Below are 25,005 nucleotides of genomic sequence, written 5' to 3'. Positions count from 1 at the left end.
TCCTTTTTTTACTTAAATTAGTCGCGGTGCAGTAACATCTCTGAGTCATGTACAACATAACTCGACCAGACGTCGCCGAGAATGGTGGTTAGCAATCTAGCTGATTCAACGTAGAACATGGGTTGATTGAGGGAACGTGAAAAAAGTATAGTACATTTAGTATACCATTAAATTTTGCAAAAGTTCTCTAACGAATACAGGACATAAGGCGTTAACGAAACTGGTATTTATGTTGGGTGGGGGGTAATTCGTTAGGACGAAAGTTTCATATAAATAGAATGCACAGAGTGCACTGAAATAGTAGAAAAATCAATAATATTGGGACAGTTGAAAAAAAAAATGAAAAAATTGTTTATCAAAGTGAGATCGCGTTGGTTATGTTCAGATGACGTGACGTTTCTGAGAAACGATCTTGACTGATGCTGTTCATCAGACTTGAGATGGATTATTTTTATTCTTGTTCTTATCTTTATTAAACGAAATGTTGGTTGTCCAAAAATACCAGTTCCGAAGCGATATGGATTAAAAAGCTTCAAAGTGATATGGATTTTGCAGATTGATAACCATTTGATAATTAATTTTGTTATCTGTCGTTGATATGAGAAAGGATTTCATATATTATTAATCCTGGTTCAAATCCAAGTTACGGTTCAAATTTATCGAAAACGTTAATAAATTTGAAATTTTAATCGCTTGCACCGCTTCAATATCCGCAGTGAAACGCGAGGTGAAGCGTTTCAATTAGGCGTAATCGCACGCAATAAGTTTTATTAATACACGGTATCAATCGTTATTTGGATGTTTATTCATTACAAAGCTCTGTTCAAGTTAAAACGGATATTACCGTAGGGTAACGTATTGTTTGAAATTGCAACGAGGATGCGAGAAATTTATATATTTTATTAGCCTTAACTGATATCTTAATTCAAAGCGAAATTCAAGACGTGAGCCTGCTGGTAAAACGAGGTCACAATTATGGATCAAGTATGTGCTACGTGTAAAACGCACCGCGTATAGTGTAGGTGGTAGTAGTACAAGTGTCATAGGCCCCAGGGACTATTATTACTTGGTTAAGAGACGAAGAAATATAACAGACAGCAATTGAGCCTCACGTAACGGATCTGAAACTAAGCACGTTACGTAATTTAAACGACACATGTATATATCGGGCATAATATATCCAATTACATGTAGAATTGATTTTTTTTTTTCCAGAACGTGTCAGGCTATTTTGAAAAACATGAGATCGGGTGCATCAGCTAAAAAGTTGTAAAACGTGTGTTATTATGTCGTAGTTATTTTCAACTCACTTTTCAGAATTGTTATTTAACCTTTTGACCGAAAACTTGGATTATTTTCGTTCGAGCCGATTCGAATTGTTGTAACAGGTCGAGAATGGATAGTTCCAAAAAGTGCATACCTCCGAAAAGTATGCATTTTTGTATTCTGACGTATTTTTACGTATTAACGAATTATAATAGTGAAAATTCCCGTAAAATTATATTTTAAAAAAAGACTTTTTTGATATTTTTTCATTAAATATTGATTTAAGAGAAAAATGTTTTAAGCAAAAATTGTATCTGGTAAAAATGACATCTTTTATTTCCTATGAATTTTTATTATAAAACTATTATTTTTCGAGAAAAATGAGATAATGTTCAAAGAAACAAACATTCGTAGAAAAGAATTGTAATAAAGAATAATTATGATTGACAGACTTTGTTACTATAATTTCATTAGTTTTAGTAAATAATTATTTTAATTACGCACTTTACCGCGGGAAGATTGAAATTTAAATATTAAAGTCTTTAGGTTCTTTAGGTAGGTTAGTTTTTTGTTTATTTAACATTATCTTATTTTTCTCGAAAAATAATAGTTTTATAATAAAAATGCATAGAAAATAAATTTTGTAATTATTTACAAGCTACAATTTTTTAAACATTTTTTAACATTAATTTTGCGGGTATTTCCACTATTATATTCGTCATCAGCACGTCAAAATACGTCTGAATACAAAGACTCATACTTTTCGGAGTTATGCGCTTTTACTTTGAACTTTACTTACTATTGAACTTTATCCGTTTTAATTTCTCGTTTTTCATTTTAGACGTTCTGTGCAAAAGTTATGGATATTCTTCGATAGCTATGTGCATCCCGAATCCGATGCAATATAGTATAGACAATAAAACATTTCAAAAAATAGTTCAGAATTTTTTAGCGTTACAGTACTTCAAAGAGCACGTATGAATATGTACACTTTTTTTTTTATGAAGTTAAGTTAGTGAAAAACACGCTGGACAAAAATAACCCTGGTTTATGGTCTGAGGGTACCAAACATACCAATTACCGGGTTAGGGTTAACAAAACGTTTAACATACGTTATTTGAATACATCTGATTGTGAAACGTATTGAAATATCACATCACAGATACATATGTTAGCTATACTATTCAAATGACACGTTTAATAAGAACCATGCATTTTAAATGTGTGTTAATTCAATCCGTTTAAAACGTATACAAATAACACAAACAAAGCGGGTTATTAAATGACATCACTAGAAATAAATGAAAATAAAATAATATACGTATCTAAATGCGTTAATATAATTTGTACTTATAATTAGATTTACAATGTAATGCATAATCTGGATAGTATCGTAACTGTATGACTTGAAATAATAATTGTTTACCAAGAAATCTGGTTACATTTAGTATGTATACACTACATACTATACACTATACACTATACACTGCGTACTCAATAAATTCATCATTAAAAGTGTCGAATAAATTCGTCAGATATATATATATCACATGATATTCCAATATTAGTAAATATTTATTTTTTTTATTTCCACGTCTACGTTGATTTTAAACAATTCCATTTAAACGAATTCTGTAGCATCACACGCACAATGAATTACATTAAACGTTATATAGTGTATTTTATGGATACCTATAATATATAATTCATATATAATATCCTTGATTCTATATTTTATTATATTGTAGTTAAAATCGATATGCATTTAATATTGTGACGAAATGTGACGCAGTTATTTGAATTTAATCGCTCGTAAAATCAAATGAATTTAAATTGTGTATTGAACCGGTTTCTGAAGGTTTATGTGCGAATATATTTTACCTAACTTTGCGGTTTTGACTTTTACAAACAAAGTAGGAAAATAAGTATAAAATTAAATTTTCATTGCATAATGATCAACAGAGCAAGAAACCGCTACATATAAACTACAATAAAATTTAAAAAATCGCTATCTATATTAAGCATCAAATAATTCAATTATTTTATTATTAAAAAAAAGTTTAATCACTGGGAATGAAGGTCAAGAGGTTTAATGACCGTCCTTAACTTTTCGAATGTCACTGAAGCATGTTTATCACACAAAATTCACAGCTGATGTTATGATAATGATAACTAATACTTTAAGTAATATCGATAAATAAACAGTAAAATTTAACGGCAATCTTAGAGATATTGTTGTAGTATAGTTTCAAAAGAATAAGATTAATCCATCAGACAGTGGCCTGAAAATTTTATTAAAAATTAAACGTATGAGATCAATAGAGTGCTATGCCCCTGAACTATTTTGGTATCTCCTGAACTATATGAATTTCTAAGTCTTCTAATACAATTATTTCAATGAGTGACAGTTGAGTATAACTGGTGCTCTGAGACTAAGGCTAATTTAGTGTCAACGACTACGATTATTATATAATAAAAATTAGTAAAAAAACTGAGCATACCAAAAATAATTACATCCTAAAAAAATACTATGACCAATCTATAATGAATCTAACAGACATGAGAAGCTATATCCAAAATAGTATTTATCTGAAGTCTTAAAACTTACCATCGCAGTGAATATCTTTCTAAAAGCTTTTCGTGACGGAATACGCGTCGCGCATTCATTTCTTTCTAATGTACAGAACAAGTCAAAAGTCTATCTACCTGAATAGTAGAAATAAGAATCGCAGTACCCTATAAAAAAATTCCTCGATAAAAATATAAAAATGAACGACATACGCAAATAATAGTACAATTTTGATCTACTAGTTATAATATTTAAACAAATTATTTATTAGATGGCGATTAGATTGACAAATCAGGAGCATTTGAATTCGAATCTAGAGCCTTTGAAATAAGTATCAGAATCGTAATAAACCTAAGGAATTGTAAGCATACAAATACTTGACGACTAGACAGTCAGCATATTAATAGATGTGATTCAATGGAACACAGTACAATTTTAAACAAACTTAATACAAGTGCAGTGGAAGCACTGTACACGAAACTGGTTTTGCTATAGCCCGTACACAGCGCCGGGATCGATCTTTAGCAGGTGAGGACATAACCTCCGAAACCAATGGAAAATTAATATCATAGGTTTTCTACGTACCAGAGCAACGAGATCCGCGGTCGCCTGCACATATGTAGACACGTCACGAAGTAACCAACGAATGCTGGGTCACGGTTAAATTCACTGAAATTAAATCGTGTCTGACTAAGGTCAGGGTGAATCCACTGTCGCGCACGCCTGACGCTGTTTTTCTGCGTTGCGACTCGTAGCACTCGCGCTCTTCTATCTAACCTAACTTAACGTACGTAGTGGCTTGCTCTCTTGTGTTGCCTTACTGCCAGGCGTTCCCTTGTATGTGCACTTCACTGATACCCCTTCTTCTCTTATTCTTACATTTCGTAAGGCTTTCTTGATGTTATTGACGTCTAGTTTTTTTATGTGCCATTATTCTTTATGCTGGGAGTTTAACCAAGTCACCGCACGAAATGATTCGCGCATGCGCTCTTCTATGATAACAGTAAGCAAGATGTTTGGATTGGTTATCGAGCTGGCGAATAGGAAAGTAGGATATTTGTAGAGGATTTAAAAATAGTTTTTGATCTAATCTCACAAGAAAGGTTAAACTTATACTGAAAAAGATCTGTTAGAGGTATTTTACTTGTGCCCCTGTAAGTAAACAGTTAAATGATGCCTACATATGTACATACCTATTTAGAATTGTTCCATGTAAATGAAAACTTAAAAATATTTAGAACAACTGAATGGAGTAGGTACTAGATTTAATTAAATATTACGTATAAATATTATGATATTAATAAAATGAAAAGCACATTACCGTTAGTGAAATATTTTTTAATGGTATTTGACAAAAATGTATTGACTACAAAGTTGAATCCTAACTGCTTTCTCTGTATACAGCGGGATTTATGGAAAATTATGGATTCACGTGTAAAAATGATCGAAAGTTCATTGATCACTAGCAATAACGTGCACAGGTACAAATCCCTCACGAACTGAAGTTGGTTGACCCTATTTCTGTATTGATGGTCTACAGCATATAAGCAATATACGGAGGTCTATAAAAAAATATCATTTAAAAATAATTTTGCTCGTTTGTAAGCAGCTATTTATTTTACACGAAACAAGGGAGACCAGGGCAATATTAGCCACTCGAAAAATTAACGACATCTCAACTATTTATTATTCTTAAATCAATTTGTTATCGTGCATACATTTTTATCTAAACAAACTGATGTGAGTATTCCTATTTTTTTTTTTAATTTAGTTACATTATAGTGTATTCTATTTTACATCAGTGTTTCACTTAAACCTGGAACTTTTCTAAAAACCGTGTCCAACTTTGCCTTTCCTACATTATAGATTCATACTGCGAAACATTTATTGGCAAATACGAAAAATGCATATTTTATATTCTCATCAATGAGAGAAGTTTGTACTTTTGTGTTACGATAGAATAAATATAGGCCAATTTTCTTATCTATATACGAAGAATAAACGTTCTCTTTAATATATACGTACAAACGTATATCGTTTGTACTTTATCAAAATCGTAACCAAAACGTGTAAGCCATTGGAAGCAGATATGCATCACAGTATTATACAAAGTGAAACATGTATGTTAGAAATATATTGCAGCGATACACTTTTAAAAAGGTTAAAATCATAGAAAAATTTGAAGCTCACGTTAATATTAGATACGGTTTGCAGGGCATTAAGTATTTTATGGTGCGATCGATACAGATTAATTTCTAGACATCAGACAACAAAAGAAGGTTCAATAAATTATTAATCAATCACTTAATTGCGAGGCTTACTATTTTTTAAGGACAAAATTGTTAATCCCTCAAATGCAATTCAACTTAAAATTGGATTACTGTAATTGTTATATGTATGCATATTGCTCGACAGACTTATCTTTGGTAACGAATATGCGATTAAATTAGAAAATACTTTTTAAAAATTATTTTATAAGATTTTATTATAGACGTGTTAAATATTTCATATTTTCAATGGTCAATCAAGAACCTGCATTATTACTATTGTAATCTATTATCTCGATGCAATGTTATCGCGAAATTTAGCTCATGACAAAATTTAGGAAAACAAATTAATCGAGTGGCTCCACCAGTGAATGGACAGACCCCAGTAAGTGAACGTGCACATTATATCTATATATAGTCATTCTAACAAGGGTGTTCAATAAGTGGATGGGTTTTTAAAAGCATTCGTTACTGGTGGATTTACCCTATAAAAGATGAATAAAGTCGAATTTTTCTATTATACAATTTTCTTGTCACTTGTATTTTTGGATTTAGTGGAAAATCAATTTTACGTGACAACGTTCGCGTGGAGTACTGTGCCGCAAAATAGAAGTACTTAATACAAAAGCAAATGTATGTACAGGATTTCCTATAAACGAGTAATTCGACAAAATCTGTAAATAATTTCACAAGGGAAAAACAAGTCAAGCACTCAGTAAATACAATTGAAAAAGAATAAGAAGAAAATGTATTTCACGAAGCGAATATCGCTTTTTTCCCCACACTCTCTGTTACACCTGAAGAGACCTCCGGGAAAACGGAAACCGTAAAAACTTTATTCCACTTTCTGTCCCCGTATAGGATAGCGACTTTTATCGTGGCGCACCTCTCCGTCTCACCTCTGACCTCCAGCTTGAGCTTCCACGCTCTGCGTTCGCTCTGAAGCTTCTACACTTCTCGCGAGGGAGCCTTTTCTCGATTCTTGCCGCAACGTTGCTTTCTGGCGGATTGTAAAATAACGCTCGTGTAAAAAAAGGGGGCAAACTTTATTCAGCGAGAATTCTCGTTACTCGCTTTTGGATTTAAACGATCGTAAAGAACGGATTTTTTTCTTTCCTTCTTCCTCTCCTTCATAACGGAAACACGTGCCTATGGCCACAAGTGCCGTGAACTTTTACGGAAAAGTACATTTATTTCGGAGAGTTTAGAGAAAACCTATAAATTATTGGACCAAGAATTTCATTTGGAAACTATATTACATCATTTTACATATACATATGTATTGGGTTCTTTCTGATAATACTCATTTTTATTTTTTATCAACTTTCAAACTCGTGTAATTTCAGAACGAGTTTGAACACATCTACAATTTAATGTATTACGTACATAGGGATTTAGAATCCACGTGACAAGAATATTATAAATTTACAAATCAAATATACAAATATATTGAATAATAAAAGATAATTCAATAACTTTTTAAAAAAATGCACTTTCAATATCAATGGTTTTGAGGGTAGGTACGGTACGACGAGTAATCCAGTGGGGTAACTTGGTCTATCTCCAAGGCTAATTAATTTCAGGGAAGTCATGATACATTTTTGGAAAGGCTTTCGTGTCATTATTTTCTTAAGGGTCTTAAGTTTAGCCCATCTTTCCTTACTGGTTCTTTACCTACATCCTTACAAGTTTTTATATTACTACTTTTACTGTATTTACTGTAAGTGTTATAAAATAGTACATTATGATACAAATGCGGAAAGTTGATGATTCCTGACGAGTGAGTCAGGAACCCTCGCTTCGCTCGGCCGGCAAACGTCACACGAGTAGGAATCACCAACCGCACGCGTATCATATACTATTTTTTGCAACAATGTACGGAAAGTTCGCAGGATATGCACCAAAAGAAGCGTAACATTCCCGTACGGGAATGTTATGATTCCCGTACACTCTGAACTCATCAAGAATCGGCCATTTCGTGCTTGTTTTTTGGTGCACAAACTATATACTTTCCGTACAGCGTTGCAAAAATAGTTTTTTTTAATGTCGTAGGATATTTAGTGAAAGTTTTCATTGTTTGGTACAAACGTGACTACGTTTATAAAAATACCCGATGACCTTGTCACGGAATGCCTCGAAGCAGTCATTTTCCAAGAATTGCAGAATCGCACAAAAATCGCATTTGCGTATAGCAACTTTTATTGCGCTTTTTAATCACTACACGCGTAACGCGTTTGTATATCTATAAACACGTGACCGATAATCTAGCAATATTTATAGACGGTATTACCAACCACTAGAAAATATACGGTCAGAGTTTGACTGGGCATTTTTATAAGACGTTGTCATGACTTTTTTTTTTGATTTACTGAAAGACGTACTCTGACGAAACCTCTTTGACAGCCTTGACTTCATTTAAATGCTATTACCATTAATTATTATTATAATTACTATATTCCTATAGCATAATATACATATATATTTTATGCTTGTTATTTGAAGTTTTTGGATAGAAATATATGAGTTGATGTTTCCTGGCTATAAATATGTTAGTTTAGATGAAAATCAGGCCAGGAGATGTATGATCAAAGAAAGACCAGATGAAATAAATATATCCTAGTTCAAAGCTACGAGACAAAAAATAAATCATATCAATTTCAAATTAACCAATAAAAATATACCGCTATACTAGATTTTCAAAAATTCGATATCTACTCCGCTTTCTACTATTCTAGTTATCTGTATAGTTAGATATAAGGTTTTTTAAATATTTCTTTATGTTCCCTTTTTTTTTATTTTCAACCCTTTTTTCTCTGTTTTTCAAGTTAACCAGACGTTATTCAATATAAAGATTACACAGAAGAATATTATCGCATCCGTATTCCAATTTTATTCTAGAATACTCTATTCCAAAATCAACTTCAGCTGATACGTTTGTTTTGAATAACATTTAGAGATATAACATACCAGAAATCGGATTTCTTAAGTATGATATATGTTTTTTATTCGTCGAACAATTTAACCGTATTGATAACTCTAAAAGAAAATTACAACCTTCACACCTAAAGTATTGAACCATATGATCCTATCTTCTAGAAATAAATATTTTCTCGAACATCCTGTTTTGAATTCGGAAACACTAGTTTCCATCATCTTGATTTTTCTTGTAATTGTAAATTGAATTCGTTCACAAGATTATTGAAAATTTTTCGCACGAACATATTCACACGATTCACCCAACTTCATTATCCATACGTTGTTATCTCTACAAACTGTGTATATTTCATTTAATCGAGAAAAAAGGAATTTATCGATACTAAATTAATTTTTTTCTTGAACACGCGAAATTATTAATCTGTACCATTTACAAATAATTTGTATATTACTTAGAGTTATATTTCTGGTAAATGGTTTTATGCATAAGTCTATTGATTATGTAATACCGCACATTTTAAAGTTTTCAAATTATCGGCTGCTTATCTTGATATTGTAATTATCTTAATATCAATACCGGGTAGGAACAGCTAGAATCTATCGGGATTTCAGAATAACTTCGTAATACAGACGAAAGATTTTCCATTATGTTAAAAAGAAGAAAACATTTTCTATTAAGTAAAATGTCAATGATATTTATAACTGTCTGACTCGTGTCAAGAATGACCCCCGATAATTTCAGGTAATTAAATTATTAATTGCCAAGTGCTTGCGTCAGAATTTCATGCATACGAAATACAGGCTTTTAGGGACTCCGTGAATCCTACATGAGTATCTAAAGGTAAAAAAGCCATGCTTTTACGTCATACTGTGTTCGACCTGCGAAAAATATGTGAAGACGAGGGGAATCATTTACATTGTAAATCATATAAGGATGGCCCCCCTAAAAGACAATTTAAACTGACAAAAAACCTGTAGGCAGATCATGATTCATAATTGTCCTGAAATAAATTCAATGAATATCAGGTTTTTTGAATGATTTGCAAGAGTCAAGAAGAGAAATACAAGACTACTCACTTAGTTAGTCCAAATAATGATCGTTTGATGTCTGTGCATACTGGCACTATAGATATATATATGTATAACAAAATTATCGAAATATGTAATTCAATTTTGTACTAACTAGTCTAACTGCTTATACTCTGAAATTAATAAATTAACAATGATGAATCGATTCTATACTTATTAGTTATTACATTTAATTATATCGAATTTTTTTTTTATATTTCAATATATCAGATGCGTACAAACCGAGTGATTTGTAAAAAAAATTAGATCATCATTTTTTATTATACTTTATAGACATTTATTATTTTCGTTATGCTTCACTTATGATTGAGTAACATGGTCTAATTGCAATGATTAGCATATTGCGTTAGCATGTTATATTAAATAGTGTATTTGGAAATATCAGAAATAGACAGTGTCCACCTGGCCCAGTATTTTCATTAAATAAATGTCCCGTATATTATTTAAGCGGAGCCCGCAGATATTGACCTAAATGGTAATGCAGAATTTATCAAATATAAATGATGCAATACACATTTCAGTTTCAGTTTAGACTTCAGCTGTATTTCTATAACAAATTCGATACTACGAATAATTGACAATTAAAGTATAAATATAACCTTTTGACATACAAACGTAAATTATTGAAACTTACGTGCGAGTGTCGATAGACATAACGAATATAATGTACATTGAATGTTTAGCACTATAATATGAAAATTATTGATTTTGTTGTGACACTCGTAAAATTTCTCTAGGTGAGTGCGATTTTATAGATTTTTATGATTTCATGGTTTTCCATAATAAAAATCCTACAAAGACTTTACGATACGAACGAATCACGAATTCCAGAGATGCTTCGACGATTGATCCGATTAAGAGGGGCTTACGCTAGGACGAATGGAAGCGATGGACCATTTGGCATATTATAAATTTGCGCTGGTACGTGCGAGCTATTCCTTCAATGAAAAACATCCCTTCCGCTCGCACCCTCGTGAATCGATGGACAAGCCCAAAAGTTATTGCTAGAAAAAAACGTCTAGGCGCCGTTTCACTTTCTTTCGGGAATAGCTTCACTTTTGCTGCACAAAAAAAATAGTTACTGTATTTGTCTATAGGACTTCCTGCATATGTATGTAATACATATACACAACGATCTATGGTACTTTAAAGGCTGCGAGTAAAATCCCTGATACTTTTTCATACGTCTCAAGCCGGTTGTCTCGCAAGGAAAAGTGATTCAGGATGCTGGAAAAAATTGATGTAGCTTTATTGTTTGAATAATTTGTAATATACGTAACACATTACTCACAATGAAAGTAAAGTTTCAGTTGGCAGTCAATTTGTGAATTTTAGTATAAAGGTTTTTTCCTTCGAATGACAAGTATACATATAGGAGTGCTAAAGTATCCATGTATAATGTACTTATTTTCATATTTTCATAGGGAAGGGGTTTATCAAGTATGTAGTATGCCTATATGCAATTAGATTTCAAATTTCCTGATGAATTATCGAAGAATGTGAATGAAACAGTTTGTGCAGGTAAGAAGAACTTTTGATACCCAGACAGATAAATAGTTCATTTCTGAGACGTTGGCAATAATAAATTTTGGTAATTGAAGGAAGTAAAAAAAAATATAACGGCAATGGCACATTATGTAATATTAATAAATAAAATATTTGTATCGCACGCTGATGTAATACGAAGATTTAATGCTGTGCCGAACGCTTAGATTATATTTATTATTAAAGTGGTTAACTGTATCCACCTGAAAAATTGTACATAGCATAAAATGCAATTAAGATTGCGTTAAGTGTGTCCTGTAGCAAGAATTGGAAAAATAGGGTAGCAGTTTCCTTAAAATCTCTCGCTCAATCTGTTTAGGTACCTAAGCCTACAGTTTCACCGGCTGAATTTCCGACAAGGCTTAGTCGTGACTTATGGCAATTATGAAAGTCCCGACTTTGGATTTGGATTAAAGTGGAGAACAGCGTTACGACGACGAAGTACTTTACATTAGCAAAAAAGAAAGAAGAAAGTAAAAGGAACCTGCTCGAAAAAGTTTTCTTGCCTCTTATTCACGGATGAAAATAGGTGGCGTCGCCGAAAATTTTTCTTCACGATCATCAGTATATTCGGGCTTTAGAGGCGTCGGACCAGAAACCACGAGTTTTATGGCTTTGGCCTGCGACTCTCTCTCTTTCTCTGCGTCGTTCTCCTGTTTTAATTTCTGTCACTTCGATCAGAACTTTTTGCATTTCAACGGTGTGTAAGTAATAGCCGCTGGCGACGCGAATGCAGACGCCACGGCCGTTCCCGACGCCAACGTTGTGACCGAGGAGGGTACGTAGCCGACGGGACGGAAGCCAAATGTAGGCGTCGGTTAGACTGCCTTAAAATTCTCAGCAATAGTTTCGAGACACACCCTTATGAGATTCATCTTTACATTTTCCTATTTCTTCCCCTTCGGTCCCTGCCTCCTTTATCTGCTCTTCCATTGTTGTTGATGAATGTTTGGGGTGTCCCATTTCTGGCATTTCTTCAAATTTTTACGATTATACCTTCTCGTGGAATTTGAAATATCCTTAAGGTACTTCTCGTGCAATGTCACGGACAAAATGAATATACATGTTCAACGATTATTGCTTCTTGCAATTGAATGTTAATACAGGACAAATTTTGAAAATATAATTTTATTAATTTATTAATAATACGTACATTTATGATTTTACACATGGACGGTTGTCTGTTGGTATTCTTTGAAAATTTTTGTCATTCCGTAGAAGATCATTACTTTTCAAGTACCGATTTATTTAATGGGCATGGAAGCGTAGTTCTCTCGAGGGACAAAGATTATTGGGATCTTCTACTGCCTTATTGGTATAATGTATACGTAGTCGGATAAGCATACGTTTCTACGCTTAGTACTGGTCGCTTGCACAGGGAAAGCAGAATAATTCCAGAATAATCTGATTTTTATATGTATTTCCGATTTATTCAGTATTCGTACTGGAGTATTGAGGTTAATTTTATTCTTGAAATCATTATATTTATTTTACATTAACATTAATGTAACGACTTATTGATCGTTCTTAATATTATATATTAAAAAATGTCATACGTAGAAATCCCGAGTGAAAATTTTAATATATCATAAATATCTCAAAACAGTCTCAAGTATGTCTCTTTGATCTCAACCAAGTACTTCTCATTTCAGTTAAGCATTAGTCAAGTCCTTGCACTGATTTTCGTCTGACTTGAAAGTCTCGTTATAGTCCGAATCAAGTTGTTCAACGTGAACTTGACCGATAATTTTCAAAGATTCAAAATCTCTGCCAAAATTCGTCCGACAGAAGTCATAGAAGCATTACATCGTTTGCGTACAGCGATTGATGAACTGGATCATAACAAGACTTGTATGAGACAAAATTCAATGGAAGGACTTGACTAATGCTTAATTGCAACGAGAAGCACTTGGTTGAGATCAAAGAGACGTACGCGAGACTGTTCAGAGGTATGTCTGATACTGAAATATTTTTACTAGAGATATGCAACATTTCTCGAGTTAGTAAAATTGCATAATTTTGTCAACCAATTCGTAATTAACAATACAAAATTTTGTTTTGTTTTCATGCGGTGTCGCCTACCTCATAAAATATTTCTCGTTCATAACTGTTAACGTCATCAAAACACCTTCAAAGTAGTCTCATGTCCTTTAATCATGGTTTTCCGTATAAAAAATTAACACTAACACTCCGCCTTCCATTTATTTCACTTTGTGAATTACCAGATTGTTAGCTAAATAATTATGGCTGTGAAATCAAGGATCATTAGCGTCGTATCGCGAAAGTGTCAATTATATCGGGATTGGCGTGCAGAACGTTAATTGATACGTACAAAGGATATTAATTTGAGGAATAAATTCAAAATTCAAATAGTCTGAGCTATGGACGATGCAAGTAACTCGGAACTTGTTTAAATTGTTGAATTGTTCTTCGGCTGAGCTAGGGAGCAGCGCTAGCCAATATGGCCAAACCAATAGGTCCAGGAATGTTGCCCTTAAATATGAACGACCATGTCGGATCGAGCAAAAAGTTTATTGAAGCAGCTCGAGAGCAATTCGGGAAATGTCGGTTCTGTGTCGGCAGGTTGCAGCACCGGTCGTCACTTCGAATGGAAGGAATCGAGGCAGGTTTTCTTCGATTTGCCATCCATGAGATTTGCTCGCTTCTTATCGTAAGAATTTCTATTACTTTTTTCTTCCTGAAAATACGATACGACAGGTCACGTTGAATAGAGAACTATAGATTTGCACTGATTTCGAAAAATGGTAAATGAGATATATTTTTCCAATATCATAACATGACTATGTATACTTTTGGAAAATTCATGTTTATAACTTTTTAGCAACTATTCTTCATGTATCGAATAATTTATCAAATTTATAGGGGTTATCAAATTCTGGTCGTAATTGAAACAGCATTATTTGCAGTTGTACAACCATTGACAAATAGTATGGACTACGCGATCCCTATATCAAATCCTTTGAAAAAGTGACCGTTCAGACGAACAAAAAGGATATAAGGTGGCGGTCAATCGCTCTGCTTTTCTAATTCCATTATTGACTACTTTCTTTATACTTTTGTACTACGGCTGCTGATTGGAAAGAGAAAGGACTTGGCCGCCACCAGTCGCTATCTCTTTCTTTCCGTTGTTACCATTGCTACCATTTTTTCTACGTCTATGCGTAGTTCATACTGTACGACGACGTGTACGGCACTTCCGGTTTAAATGTGACGCATGCCAAAATATTCTACACGTTAATATCAAAAAGCTGTATTTAAAATTTTCAACGAAACGTCGAACAGATCGACTTGAAATTTACATGAGAAATTAAATTCCGGATGGAGATGGCGCAGGAACATGAGAGTATAAATATGTATAATAATTTGATAAATAATATATTCTTTCTCGTTACGTACATAAAAACTTGGACAAAAGGTGGAATAGGAAGTTTTGGGAAAATCCTTCCTTTCACGCTTTTATGATTTTACGGCGATTCTGAATTCTCCCTGGGATTCCAGTTGACGTATAATTTTCTCAATTAAACTTTCCAGATCCTTGTTTAAATAATCCCTTAATGAGCTGTCTGGGATATTTTCTATAGCCTATTATTACATTAGGAAAAGACCTCCTGTGATCAACGGATTTTTAAGAGGATACGAAAATGCTTTGCGAATATGAATTTTCACGAATTTCATGCCGTGCGAAGAAAAAGTTTTAAGGTAAAAAATATCGCTCATCTGAAAGGCCGATGTGAAAGTGTTACCCGTGTAATTCAGTTAAACGGGACGAAAATATCCTTTAACATTCCTCCTGAGTCCACAGCATTTCGGATGAGTATGTTTTTTAGAATATTTTGCCAAAAAGAAAAAAAAAAGCATATTCGATAAAAGTCTCAATATTATGCATTCTACGTTATGTTGAAAAATTAGCGGAATTCAAAATACCTGGAGTGACATATACATAATGTCATTAGCCCGCGAATTTGTTCTCTATTTGAAAAAGATAAAGTTACGTCTACTTCCAGCTTGAAACCATTTCGTATCAAGTAGAACTTCACTCGGCTGACCATTTTGAAAATTGTCATGTATGTATAATTATGAGAAAAATCCATTTTAAATAATTGATCTGAATAATGATTTAAATGACGAATCGATATGGCAGGGGTGCTGGCAGATATAAAATAGCATGATAAATCAATATATTCCGTTATTATTCTTTACACGTGAATGGAGCGATCATTGCGAACGTCGTAGAAAATTAATTGACGGTACATCGTATGCACCGCAGACTATAGTCAGCATCCGATTATCGGAAATAAATGGCAGGAGGAGTCTGCGAATCCATTTCGTTAAGTGACTTTTCGCGTAATCAGTTGTACCGAGTGAGCGACAAAAATGATTGGTTCATCGTCAGAATCACTTACTCGAAAATCCTGTAATTCCCCAATTTCCAACAACGAGTTCTTTCATTTCAATATCTATGGCCGAACTTTCCGAACAGGTATTCGGCTCTGGATCGATTATCCATTCAATGACGGAATCTTTATGCAAAGTAGCACTTTGCACTCTTTTTCTATGCATAATCTTATAATGGATAATAACCTGATCTCATTTTGAATATCGCGCATTTTTTAAGGGTTTTCTGCTTGGTATTCCCTTTTACATGTAATTTGTTTATATTCTTGTTAAAGAGATTTAATATAATGTGAATTCCGATTTTCTCTTATATTTTAATATATGCTTAACGTATATTTATTCTTATTTTGTAATATCATTACTTTGTGCATGCGCTTCACCTTTATTTTTTATATTTTTATAAATAAAATTAAATTCCTATGACGTACCTCTGCGTACGTTGTTCTATATTGTTTTTGTAACGTTTATGAATTATTGACTTAAAAATGAAAAGTTGATACTGTATCGCAATTGTCGAATTGTTGAAATTGTACGATGATTGTTTTATTCTTTTTTTTTTTATCGATTCACATACTCATATTCCATCTACTTGAAAAAAATTTTCTGGTCAGTTTTCAGGTAAGAATGGTTCGTTGATGTTACAAGAGATTTAAAAAATGAATCAGTCTAAATATAATATAATTTTAATAGTAATGTAGGATTTAAGTACTTGAATACTCGAAGGAAATGAAATGGCTTGATTCAGGGCAGAAATTTTTCATTCTGTGTCCAGGGCCGTTTTAATTCATGGCTGGGCCCTGGTTAAGACAATTATGAATGGAAATTTATACTATGTATACATTGAACATCGAATTCCCCATAACCCGCATATAGTATTTATTGCGCATGATTTATCAGCTAAAACATTTATTAGTAGCACGTCATGATTTTTCTTTCGCAGATCCAAAATAGCGTAGGTTCGGTATAAATAAAAATGACTATAGGATAAGTAGTAGAATTTCTCAAAGTTTATAACAAAATTCAATCAAGAAGTTTTATGTAAAGTTTTCAAAAATAGACCATAACTTGCGAGCCGTATACTATATGACGAAGGAAAATAACTTTTTTACTGCTTTGTCATTCGAGATTAAGTCTTTTTTAAAAAAAAAGAATGTCTTACCGAATTAAGGAACGTGACAATTCAAAGATAAAGTTATATAATAATCACAAAGTTAGCATAAATAATACGTGCAACTGTCAAATGAAATACTTTAAATGTACATTCATTTTTTCACAAAATCTTTCAATCGATTTAAAAAAATAGCTAGATGCGACAGAAAAAAATCGAACAAATCGACACAAAACTCGTATGTTACAGCTTCGAAAATGATTCACTCTTACGCATCGTATAGTTATACGAAAGAACTCTTTCATACTCCAATCATTCACATTCTAGGCGATCGAAAACTTTCACGACGTTTGATTCAAGCTTATTCCTAGGAAATGAGCTTTACTCGATTTCCATTATTACGTCGGCTTTAGAACTTGGTGGAACAAGGCTAATGAATCATTGATAATTCCTACCTTCGCTATTACACATTCCCTATATGCATTGCGATGCCTACAAATTTTCAGACACATTACTTCATAAATATTTTGACTCGACGCGCATCACAAAATCCTATTTACTGCAGGTCCGTCTCAATACTTATTCCAGCAAGCAAGATTAAATCTACATACGTTTACCCTAATCCCAATATATGGTACTTTTGATCTATCGCATACCTCAGTTTACAGCACCCACTAGTTCAAAGACCAAACGCACAGTATCATTACTCAAATTGTACGGCATATACTGTAAGAGACTATATGTACTATATACATATAGATATCTACAGCCTAATTATACTTACCAACGAGATAATAATTCACGTTCCGATGATCATTCGTTGTTCCGCGTCTTGCACACCCCTGCGATATCAAAGATGATCGTCTATCGTCAGCTTCTTTTCTTTTCAACCCCCTGTCCCTCCTCCCCTCCTCACTCCCCACACACAATATAATCGAGCTGAGAAAAGCTTTCCGAAAGCTCAAAGTAAGTAAACAGAGAAAAAGCATTAAGGGGACACACATATCAACGAAAATAAATTGTTGACATATGGATGATAAGAAGTTGCTGTTTTTCTTGTATACGAGCGATAATATCACGTCGTATAATAATAATCGATAAGCAATAATCTTTTATAATGAAAACTGACTCGTTGACTTTGAAAAGGAAAAGATTTTACCAAACAACCAAGGTTTGGGTAGGTTTATTGAATTTCGATTTACCTTTTTACTTTGCTGACTCCAAAAGTCCACGATATTTTTAATTTGAAAGATAGTATGCATTTCAGTTATTACGAAACGATCCAAAAATGTTTCGTTGAAATATCGATTGTTCCTTTGACAGGTTATTACCGTGCGAATGAGTCGTATACGTTTGAGAGTCAAAGATCCAATAAATTGTATAACATCTCTTTTATGCATCCCTCACCCTGTTGTGCAAATTATTTCCACGGTAAATTATTAATCACAGATGTATTTCGGTCAATTTGAATCTCAAAATGTGTTTTCTTTGTATGTCTTTTTGGATCCTAAATATTCTTAAGTATAATATAAATCGTTTCGCTAGTAGTGTTAAATGATATGTATATTATGACTATTATTAGTTCACTAAAGAAAAATAATTTAAATAAAAATTGAAAGGATCATACGGGATTAAATTTTGAAAAATGATATGCGAAAGCATTTAAATAAATAATAATTATAATTATATTCAATCGTTAATTTTAGTCTCTCCAAGGATACTTATTGGTCCGAGCGTACAGGCATGTATAGAATAAAGCATTAGAGGTAATATGGCGTCTATACAAGACGTGGTTCCATAAATGTATCTCACGCTCAAAAGTTTTTCAAATCCTTCACTAGGAAGGGCGGCTGAGCAACTGGGCGACTGGGCGAGTGGCAGAGACTGGGCTTGAGGGTGTGGGTTTTGGGGCTCGGGTGGTGGCAACCCTAACGGCATTGGCTCGCCTGCGCAGATCTCGAGGCAGAAGTGGCGAAGATTGCCGCTGCAGCCTGCAGTTCGCTTCGAAATCCCAGAGGGAGAATACGTTTCGTTTAAATGCAGTGACTGTACTCGCACTCCCTATTCACTATTCGACTTCTTTGGAAACGCGCTTCATTATTACTCCTTGAATCCCTTGACGCGTCTTTAGGTTATGCTCGGTTCATAGTGCGGAATTTTCAGGAAAGTGTTTTCTCATGAGTCGATAAATAAACTATGGTTTACTCGCGCGAAAAAAAGCTGTGAAAATGTATCTGGATTCTGACTGTTTCTTTGACAGGGATACGGTCTGACACGAATACATTTTTTTTATATTTTGAGGAGCAGAGAATTTGATAGCGGAACATTCGTCATTTATTCGGTGACGTGTCTTGGTGAAGATATTTGAGGAAAAATTGTATGACTCAATTTGAGAATCTCATTGATGTCAGTATTTAATTGTATGGGTAAATGAAATTTTGATTGGGATATAACGTTATTTGTGAAAAATATAAAAATTTGCCGATTAATAAATAATTAATGATTGCGGAAGATGTTTATTTGAAATTTCAAAAGTTTAGAATCAAAATGGAACAATGTTAGGAGTTTTTTTTTTTTTTAAATAACCTTCAAATTAATGTTGATTGTGGTTTTTAATAATTGACTTGAATTCCTTCGGATTGAGATAAAAGGTTTATTAGTTTGTTCGTGGAATAGAGCAGTGGTACTGCATCTCATAGAATTATAACGTGAAAGAAAATTCTTTTGATCCTTGAAAACGTTTTCGTCTTTTTCACTGCTAAGGCTGCAGGCATTTGCCTTTGAAAAATTTATATGGCAAAATCTGTTTTTGGTATTAACACTAGATACACCGAAGATTTTTGTTAAGGGCAAATTTACGTTGAAAGCAAATTGAGTGATGATGGTAGTTCGTGTTAATTAGGAGCAACTCTACCCGTTACGTATATTTCTCAAAAACCGTAAATAGTTTGATTAAAAAAATATCAAGCAATTATTATTAGAAATACTTAGATATTAATAGAGGATTTTCTTTCTTAGTTTTGGCGGTAAAGATTTTCACGGATAAAACCAAAAGTAACAGTGAACGAATAAAATGATTGACAGAACAAGTCGAAGAGTTTGATATTCTTAAAAAATCCAAGATACATTGATTCCCATAGAATCAGGAGATTCGTTGGAATCAAGAAAATATTCTACATTGACACTACGCAAGAGATATTTCAAGTGTGACTACAGTTGCCGGCCAATAATAATATATATAATGATATAATCGAGGCTCTATCGATTCAATGAAATCAGAAGTAAGCAATAATTTATAATTAATTTTTACTTGATTGCGGAATTGATTAATCACCTTTTCTAGAAGTTAAATTATATAAACTCCAATAGTCGCGCATGGACTTTTTCCAATGTAAAGTTAACATGGACAGTAATATGGCACTTTGAAAGGAAAACGTTAATAACAATTTTAATGTGTGTTAATTAAACAATTAGTGTAAAACAAGAAATCTACTTTCGCCTTCAAACGGATGCGTTCATATTTTCAGGCACTGTTCACATCGGCGTAAGTATGGAAATATTTTTTATTTTACCATTCATAAACTATAACGCATTGTTTTTCTTTTAGTTGGAATTAATTAAAAATTGATATTTAACCTTTTAACATTTTACTGCTATAAATATACGCCTTTATGAGAATTAATACCAAAGTTTCGTACACTCTTTTTTTCGTTGAAGTACAGTTTAAACAACACGCGCTTCATAACAAACTAAACACTGCACTGAACGTGTAATGGGTTCACTGGCGTAGTCTACTTGTTTGGTAAATTATCGCGATAATTTATCTGATTATCATTTACATTTTGCAGTTCCGTGAAGTACACTCATGTATAATAAATAATAAGCAATGTAGTGTTTTACCTGTTCAAGTATTTTAATATAGCGATGCAGTTAATATTGTCTGTAATTGGAGTGGTTACCAGCATGCAGAAAAAGCTTTAGAGTGCATGGCATTGCATTTTTAAGTATTTTATTAACGTAACGCGAAAGCAAATATTATTCTGAATACGTTATACGAAATATGCAAAACTTGATTTCACATTGTGCGTAAATTTGTAATATTTTATATACATAGATTCCCTGTGTACCTAATTAAGATTTCATCTTTACACATATGTACTCGACAAATAGCTTTTCGCGAATGAATACAAACGGTTATATAAATAGCAAAACTGTCATACAGGATAGTAAATGATTTTTTTTTGTATTTGTAGTATGTCACCTAAATATACATTCAATAAGACATATTTTTAATTTGCTGTCCAAAAAAAATGTAAACCACTATATTTTTGTATGCCATCTGACAACCCATCATCTGCCACATAAATGTCATTATCCCCTATCATAGAAGGGGTGTCTAAAATCGATATTCGTACATTTTTCAACTTTTAGCACTCTCTCCACAATCGAGAGATTGAACTGACCGATAAAGAAGCATTGTTCGTGACTTTTTTCTCAATACCGGCCATTGCAGCGAAGATGAACGCCTACGATTTATTCAAAAGCCAAACATAACAATTCCCTATGTTCGAGCCCGCCAGTGGAATAAATATATATATTTCTTTTATGTAAATTGTATATTTTCCCAGCAATAACTTATCTCGGTCAGCCATTTCCGGATCTTGGGATCCAAGTTGAATCTGTAGCGCCGAGATCTTTGGTTTTGGAAAATGAAATGAACTGACGGTTACGACGATTCGAATGGGAACAAAGATTGCTTAATTAGCTAGGAGAAAAAGGAAAAGTGCGAGCACGTGGCCGCAAAGCGAGGGCAGCATATACAGCATATACAGGGTGTAAAAGTTATACTACACGGTCCAATGAACAAAGTGGATATTTATCTTGATTCCAGCACTTGGTCTAATTCGTTCTCGGTACTTTAACAAATCCTTCGAAGACTCCCATTGGCTGTCTTAATCGCTTGGTTTCGCTAATCTCGTTATTCCCTTTCGCTTTGTTATCTGGTTTGCAGCTCCCTGTCATCGAGCCTCGAGGGGCTAGAGCGGGGTCTTTCGACCTCTTTCGCCGAGTTCAACGTTATCCCGGAAAATCTACAGTTCTGCTTTTCCTTCCTCTCTTTGTTCCCTGCTATTGTCACGCAATGGGCTTCACAATGTTGTTGCGTTCGAATTTACGGCAAGTTTTATTTATTTCGGTGTCTCCTTCCTTTTACTGAAACTTTCGCCTGATAAGCGTTTCGAAGTGGAGGGCCCCGGAGCAGCATTCGCTAAAGGATTTTCTTTTCGCAGAAGTGTACTTTTTTTCCGGGTCAGTGAATTACTGTATTTCAAAGAAATAGACAGGCATTTTTTTAATTCATGTACATTGTTACTGATCTATTTTATTCAGCGATGGTTGCGTATTACGTTTTAATGAAGATTGTCTTATATCACGTTATTTTTGGGAAATGTTTTTTTTCGGTCATCTAAATGCTGACTACAGTTGGAATTAGAAATGGACTCCTTCATGGGACGGGGGTAGGGCCATCTTCTTAATGTAGTTCGCAGCGTAAAAGTGATTTTTCACTCTGTAATTATGTTTTTCTAGTATTAATAACAGAAGTTTGAACACAGTTCGTTTTGTACATAAATATGGTGTAATAATAATATATATATATATATTTGGAAACTCCTTCGACGCTTGTAAAAGAGGAACTTATTTCGTTTTACTGTAATTTGGCTCAAAACTTTTTTCAAAAAGTTTCCTGCAAGTGCATTAATGTTTTGTTTTTCAGAAGAAGAAGCGCTGTTTAACGTGGAGTAATACATTCGAAAATGAAATATAACTGAATTTCAAAGTACATTTATTAACATTTTCTTTTTAATTCTATTGGCAAACGCATAAAACTTTGGTATTTAATTATTGTACGAAAGTAATTAAGGCGCGCATCAAATTATTTTTGTAATTAATGGTATTGCGAATAAAATGGAAAAAGAAGTAAGTAAGTCAAATATACGGAAAAAATATTTATTTTTAATTACTGATATGTTATTTGTAAGTAAAGAGAAAACTTGAAACTCATTAAAACTAATAAATGAACGTTCCCATTCTTCGGTTGCCAAAAAGAAAGTGAAAGCAGCAAGAAGTTATTGAAAATGGTAAAATTTCATAGGCAAACAAATCGCTGAACTGAATAATAATTTTTTTTTTCTTTCTTGAGTTTGAATAATGTTTTTACGTGTGCAAAATAAAGCGTACGATATACCCAATTGCCGGTTCAATTAAAGCTTTCAGGCGTCTCCGACGCAAGTTCCCTCGAACTAAATTTCGTTGTTTCTTAACTTTTGCCTCCTTTCTTATCTTAACGTCGACCCCGGCGCACTTTCAAGGCGGAAATTTTGGACGGAGATTATCACGATTATTATATACAATATATCCTTTACGTGTTGCGATTATGATGGGTACTTAAATTTTTTGCGAACTCAATCTTCCAAATCGATTATTTTTATTGTTTTAAATTATCAAATACGTGGTACGACCCTTACAGTTATTATACAATTGTTGAAAATGTTACTAGAACGTTTTCGTATTTTAGATTTCATACGACTATCTCCAGAACAATTCATATTTCATATAAAACGTTCTATCAAATTGCAACAACAAAAGTATACAGAACGTGCTACTCCGTTTTGTATTTTAGAAAAGAAATTTTGATAAATGAACAAAAATCGAATTTAAATATTTTTGTCATTGGAGTGTATTGACTTTTTGTATAATAAATTACAACTTTTGTAATATTTGTAAATTCCCATTTTTATATTAAGCTCAAGTAATTCTACGTTAGCGGTTCGTTACGCACTGATGTACGCTTCAATGATCTATAGTATTGTAGATCATGTAGGTGTAATCGCGAAGGAAAATCTGCAGCGAAAGATCAACTCGATACGGTTTGCCCCAGACCTCCTCGACCTCTCGGACCTCTCTGAGATCTTTCCTAGACTTTTATTATAACGCTGTTACACCCTGTAGAGGCCTATGGTTATCCTAGACACGTCTATCTTCGTCACGCCATGGTGGAAAGGATCGCGTGACAAGAAGCAAAGTCCGCGTGGCATGTCTCCCCCCATTCCCTGGGATTAAACTGGCCGCACCCTCTCGTAAAATTAAAAAAAGTCTCGTTAAAGCATCGTTAAAAAACGCCGGTTTAATTGTTCTAATTCCTAACGAGATGGCGTTAAGGTCGTTCCACGTGGCCATTGAAGTTCGTGAGAGAAAAGATTTGGGAAATTAATCAAGTTCAATAATGATCACACGTCAAAAGCACATTTTCAATTTCGATACCCTCCAAATTTATCACACCCAACTATCAAAGCTCCCTGTGCAGATCGACTATTAACAAAATTTTTTTCAATTTTTTATGACAAGTCGAATAATATTACGCTTTTATGCCATTACTGAGAATTCTATAGATTTATAAGTTTTTTTTTTTTTTTTTCTCAAAATTGTACAACATCACGCTACAAAAATACTTTTTGAAATGTGAAGAGGGGTGGTAGCAGAGAACAGGAAGGAGAGGGCCACTATTCTTTTCGTTCACGGAAGTGCCCACGCATTTTTGCACTACTTCGGTCGTTATTTTCCTAAAATGTACACTTTCGGAAAAAAAAAAAAAAAACGTAAAAGAGGAGGCAATTTTCGCGAAGAATGGAAAGTCGCGATTCTCCAATTTGCGATAAAAAATTGCTGCATTATGGGACCGTGGATGGTAGAATATTCTTGTCCCCCGTCACTCGCATGGCCAAGTATTTGACGGCAGTCGCCATTCCCCCCCC

At 33.5% G+C, this 25,005-nt stretch overlaps 2 protein-coding genes across 26 annotated transcripts in view; one reads left to right on the top strand and one right to left on the bottom strand.

The window, feature by feature from the left end:
- Positions 1-25,005, bottom strand: part of LOC107270333 (protein artichoke) — a 57,120-nt gene that overhangs the window by 24,096 nt on the left and 8,019 nt on the right. For 3 of the 4 annotated variants that reach the window (XM_025089094.1, XM_015745380.2, XM_015745611.2), the window contains exon 1: positions 4,421-4,815. The exons of the other annotated variant lie outside the window; for it this stretch is intronic. The gene's annotated coding sequence lies outside the window, so the exon portion shown is untranslated. Of the gene's footprint in view, positions 1-4,420; positions 4,816-25,005 lie in introns of those variants that run through there. 4 annotated transcript variants of the gene reach the window in all.
- Positions 19,138-25,005, top strand: part of LOC107270569 (chondroadherin) — a 43,457-nt gene continuing 37,589 nt past the window's right edge. For 4 of the 22 annotated variants that reach the window (XM_025089591.1, XM_025089399.1, XM_025089430.1 and 1 more), the window contains exons 1-2: positions 19,138-19,620; positions 20,213-20,738. The gene's annotated coding sequence lies outside the window, so the exon portion shown is untranslated. Of the gene's footprint in view, positions 19,621-19,701; positions 20,134-20,212; positions 20,739-25,005 lie in introns of those variants that run through there. The other 18 variants (XM_025089841.1, XM_025089801.1, XM_025089862.1 and 15 more) reach the window with 16 other exon arrangements.

The sequence above is a fragment of the Cephus cinctus genome, unplaced genomic scaffold (genome assembly GCF_000341935.2).
Source record: "Cephus cinctus unplaced genomic scaffold, Ccin1 Ccin1_scaffold0008, whole genome shotgun sequence".
NCBI classification, from domain to species: domain Eukaryota; kingdom Metazoa; phylum Arthropoda; class Insecta; order Hymenoptera; family Cephidae; genus Cephus; species Cephus cinctus.
The sequence above is the reverse complement of the archived record's forward strand: the minus strand, read 5'-3'. Positions and strand labels throughout refer to the sequence as shown.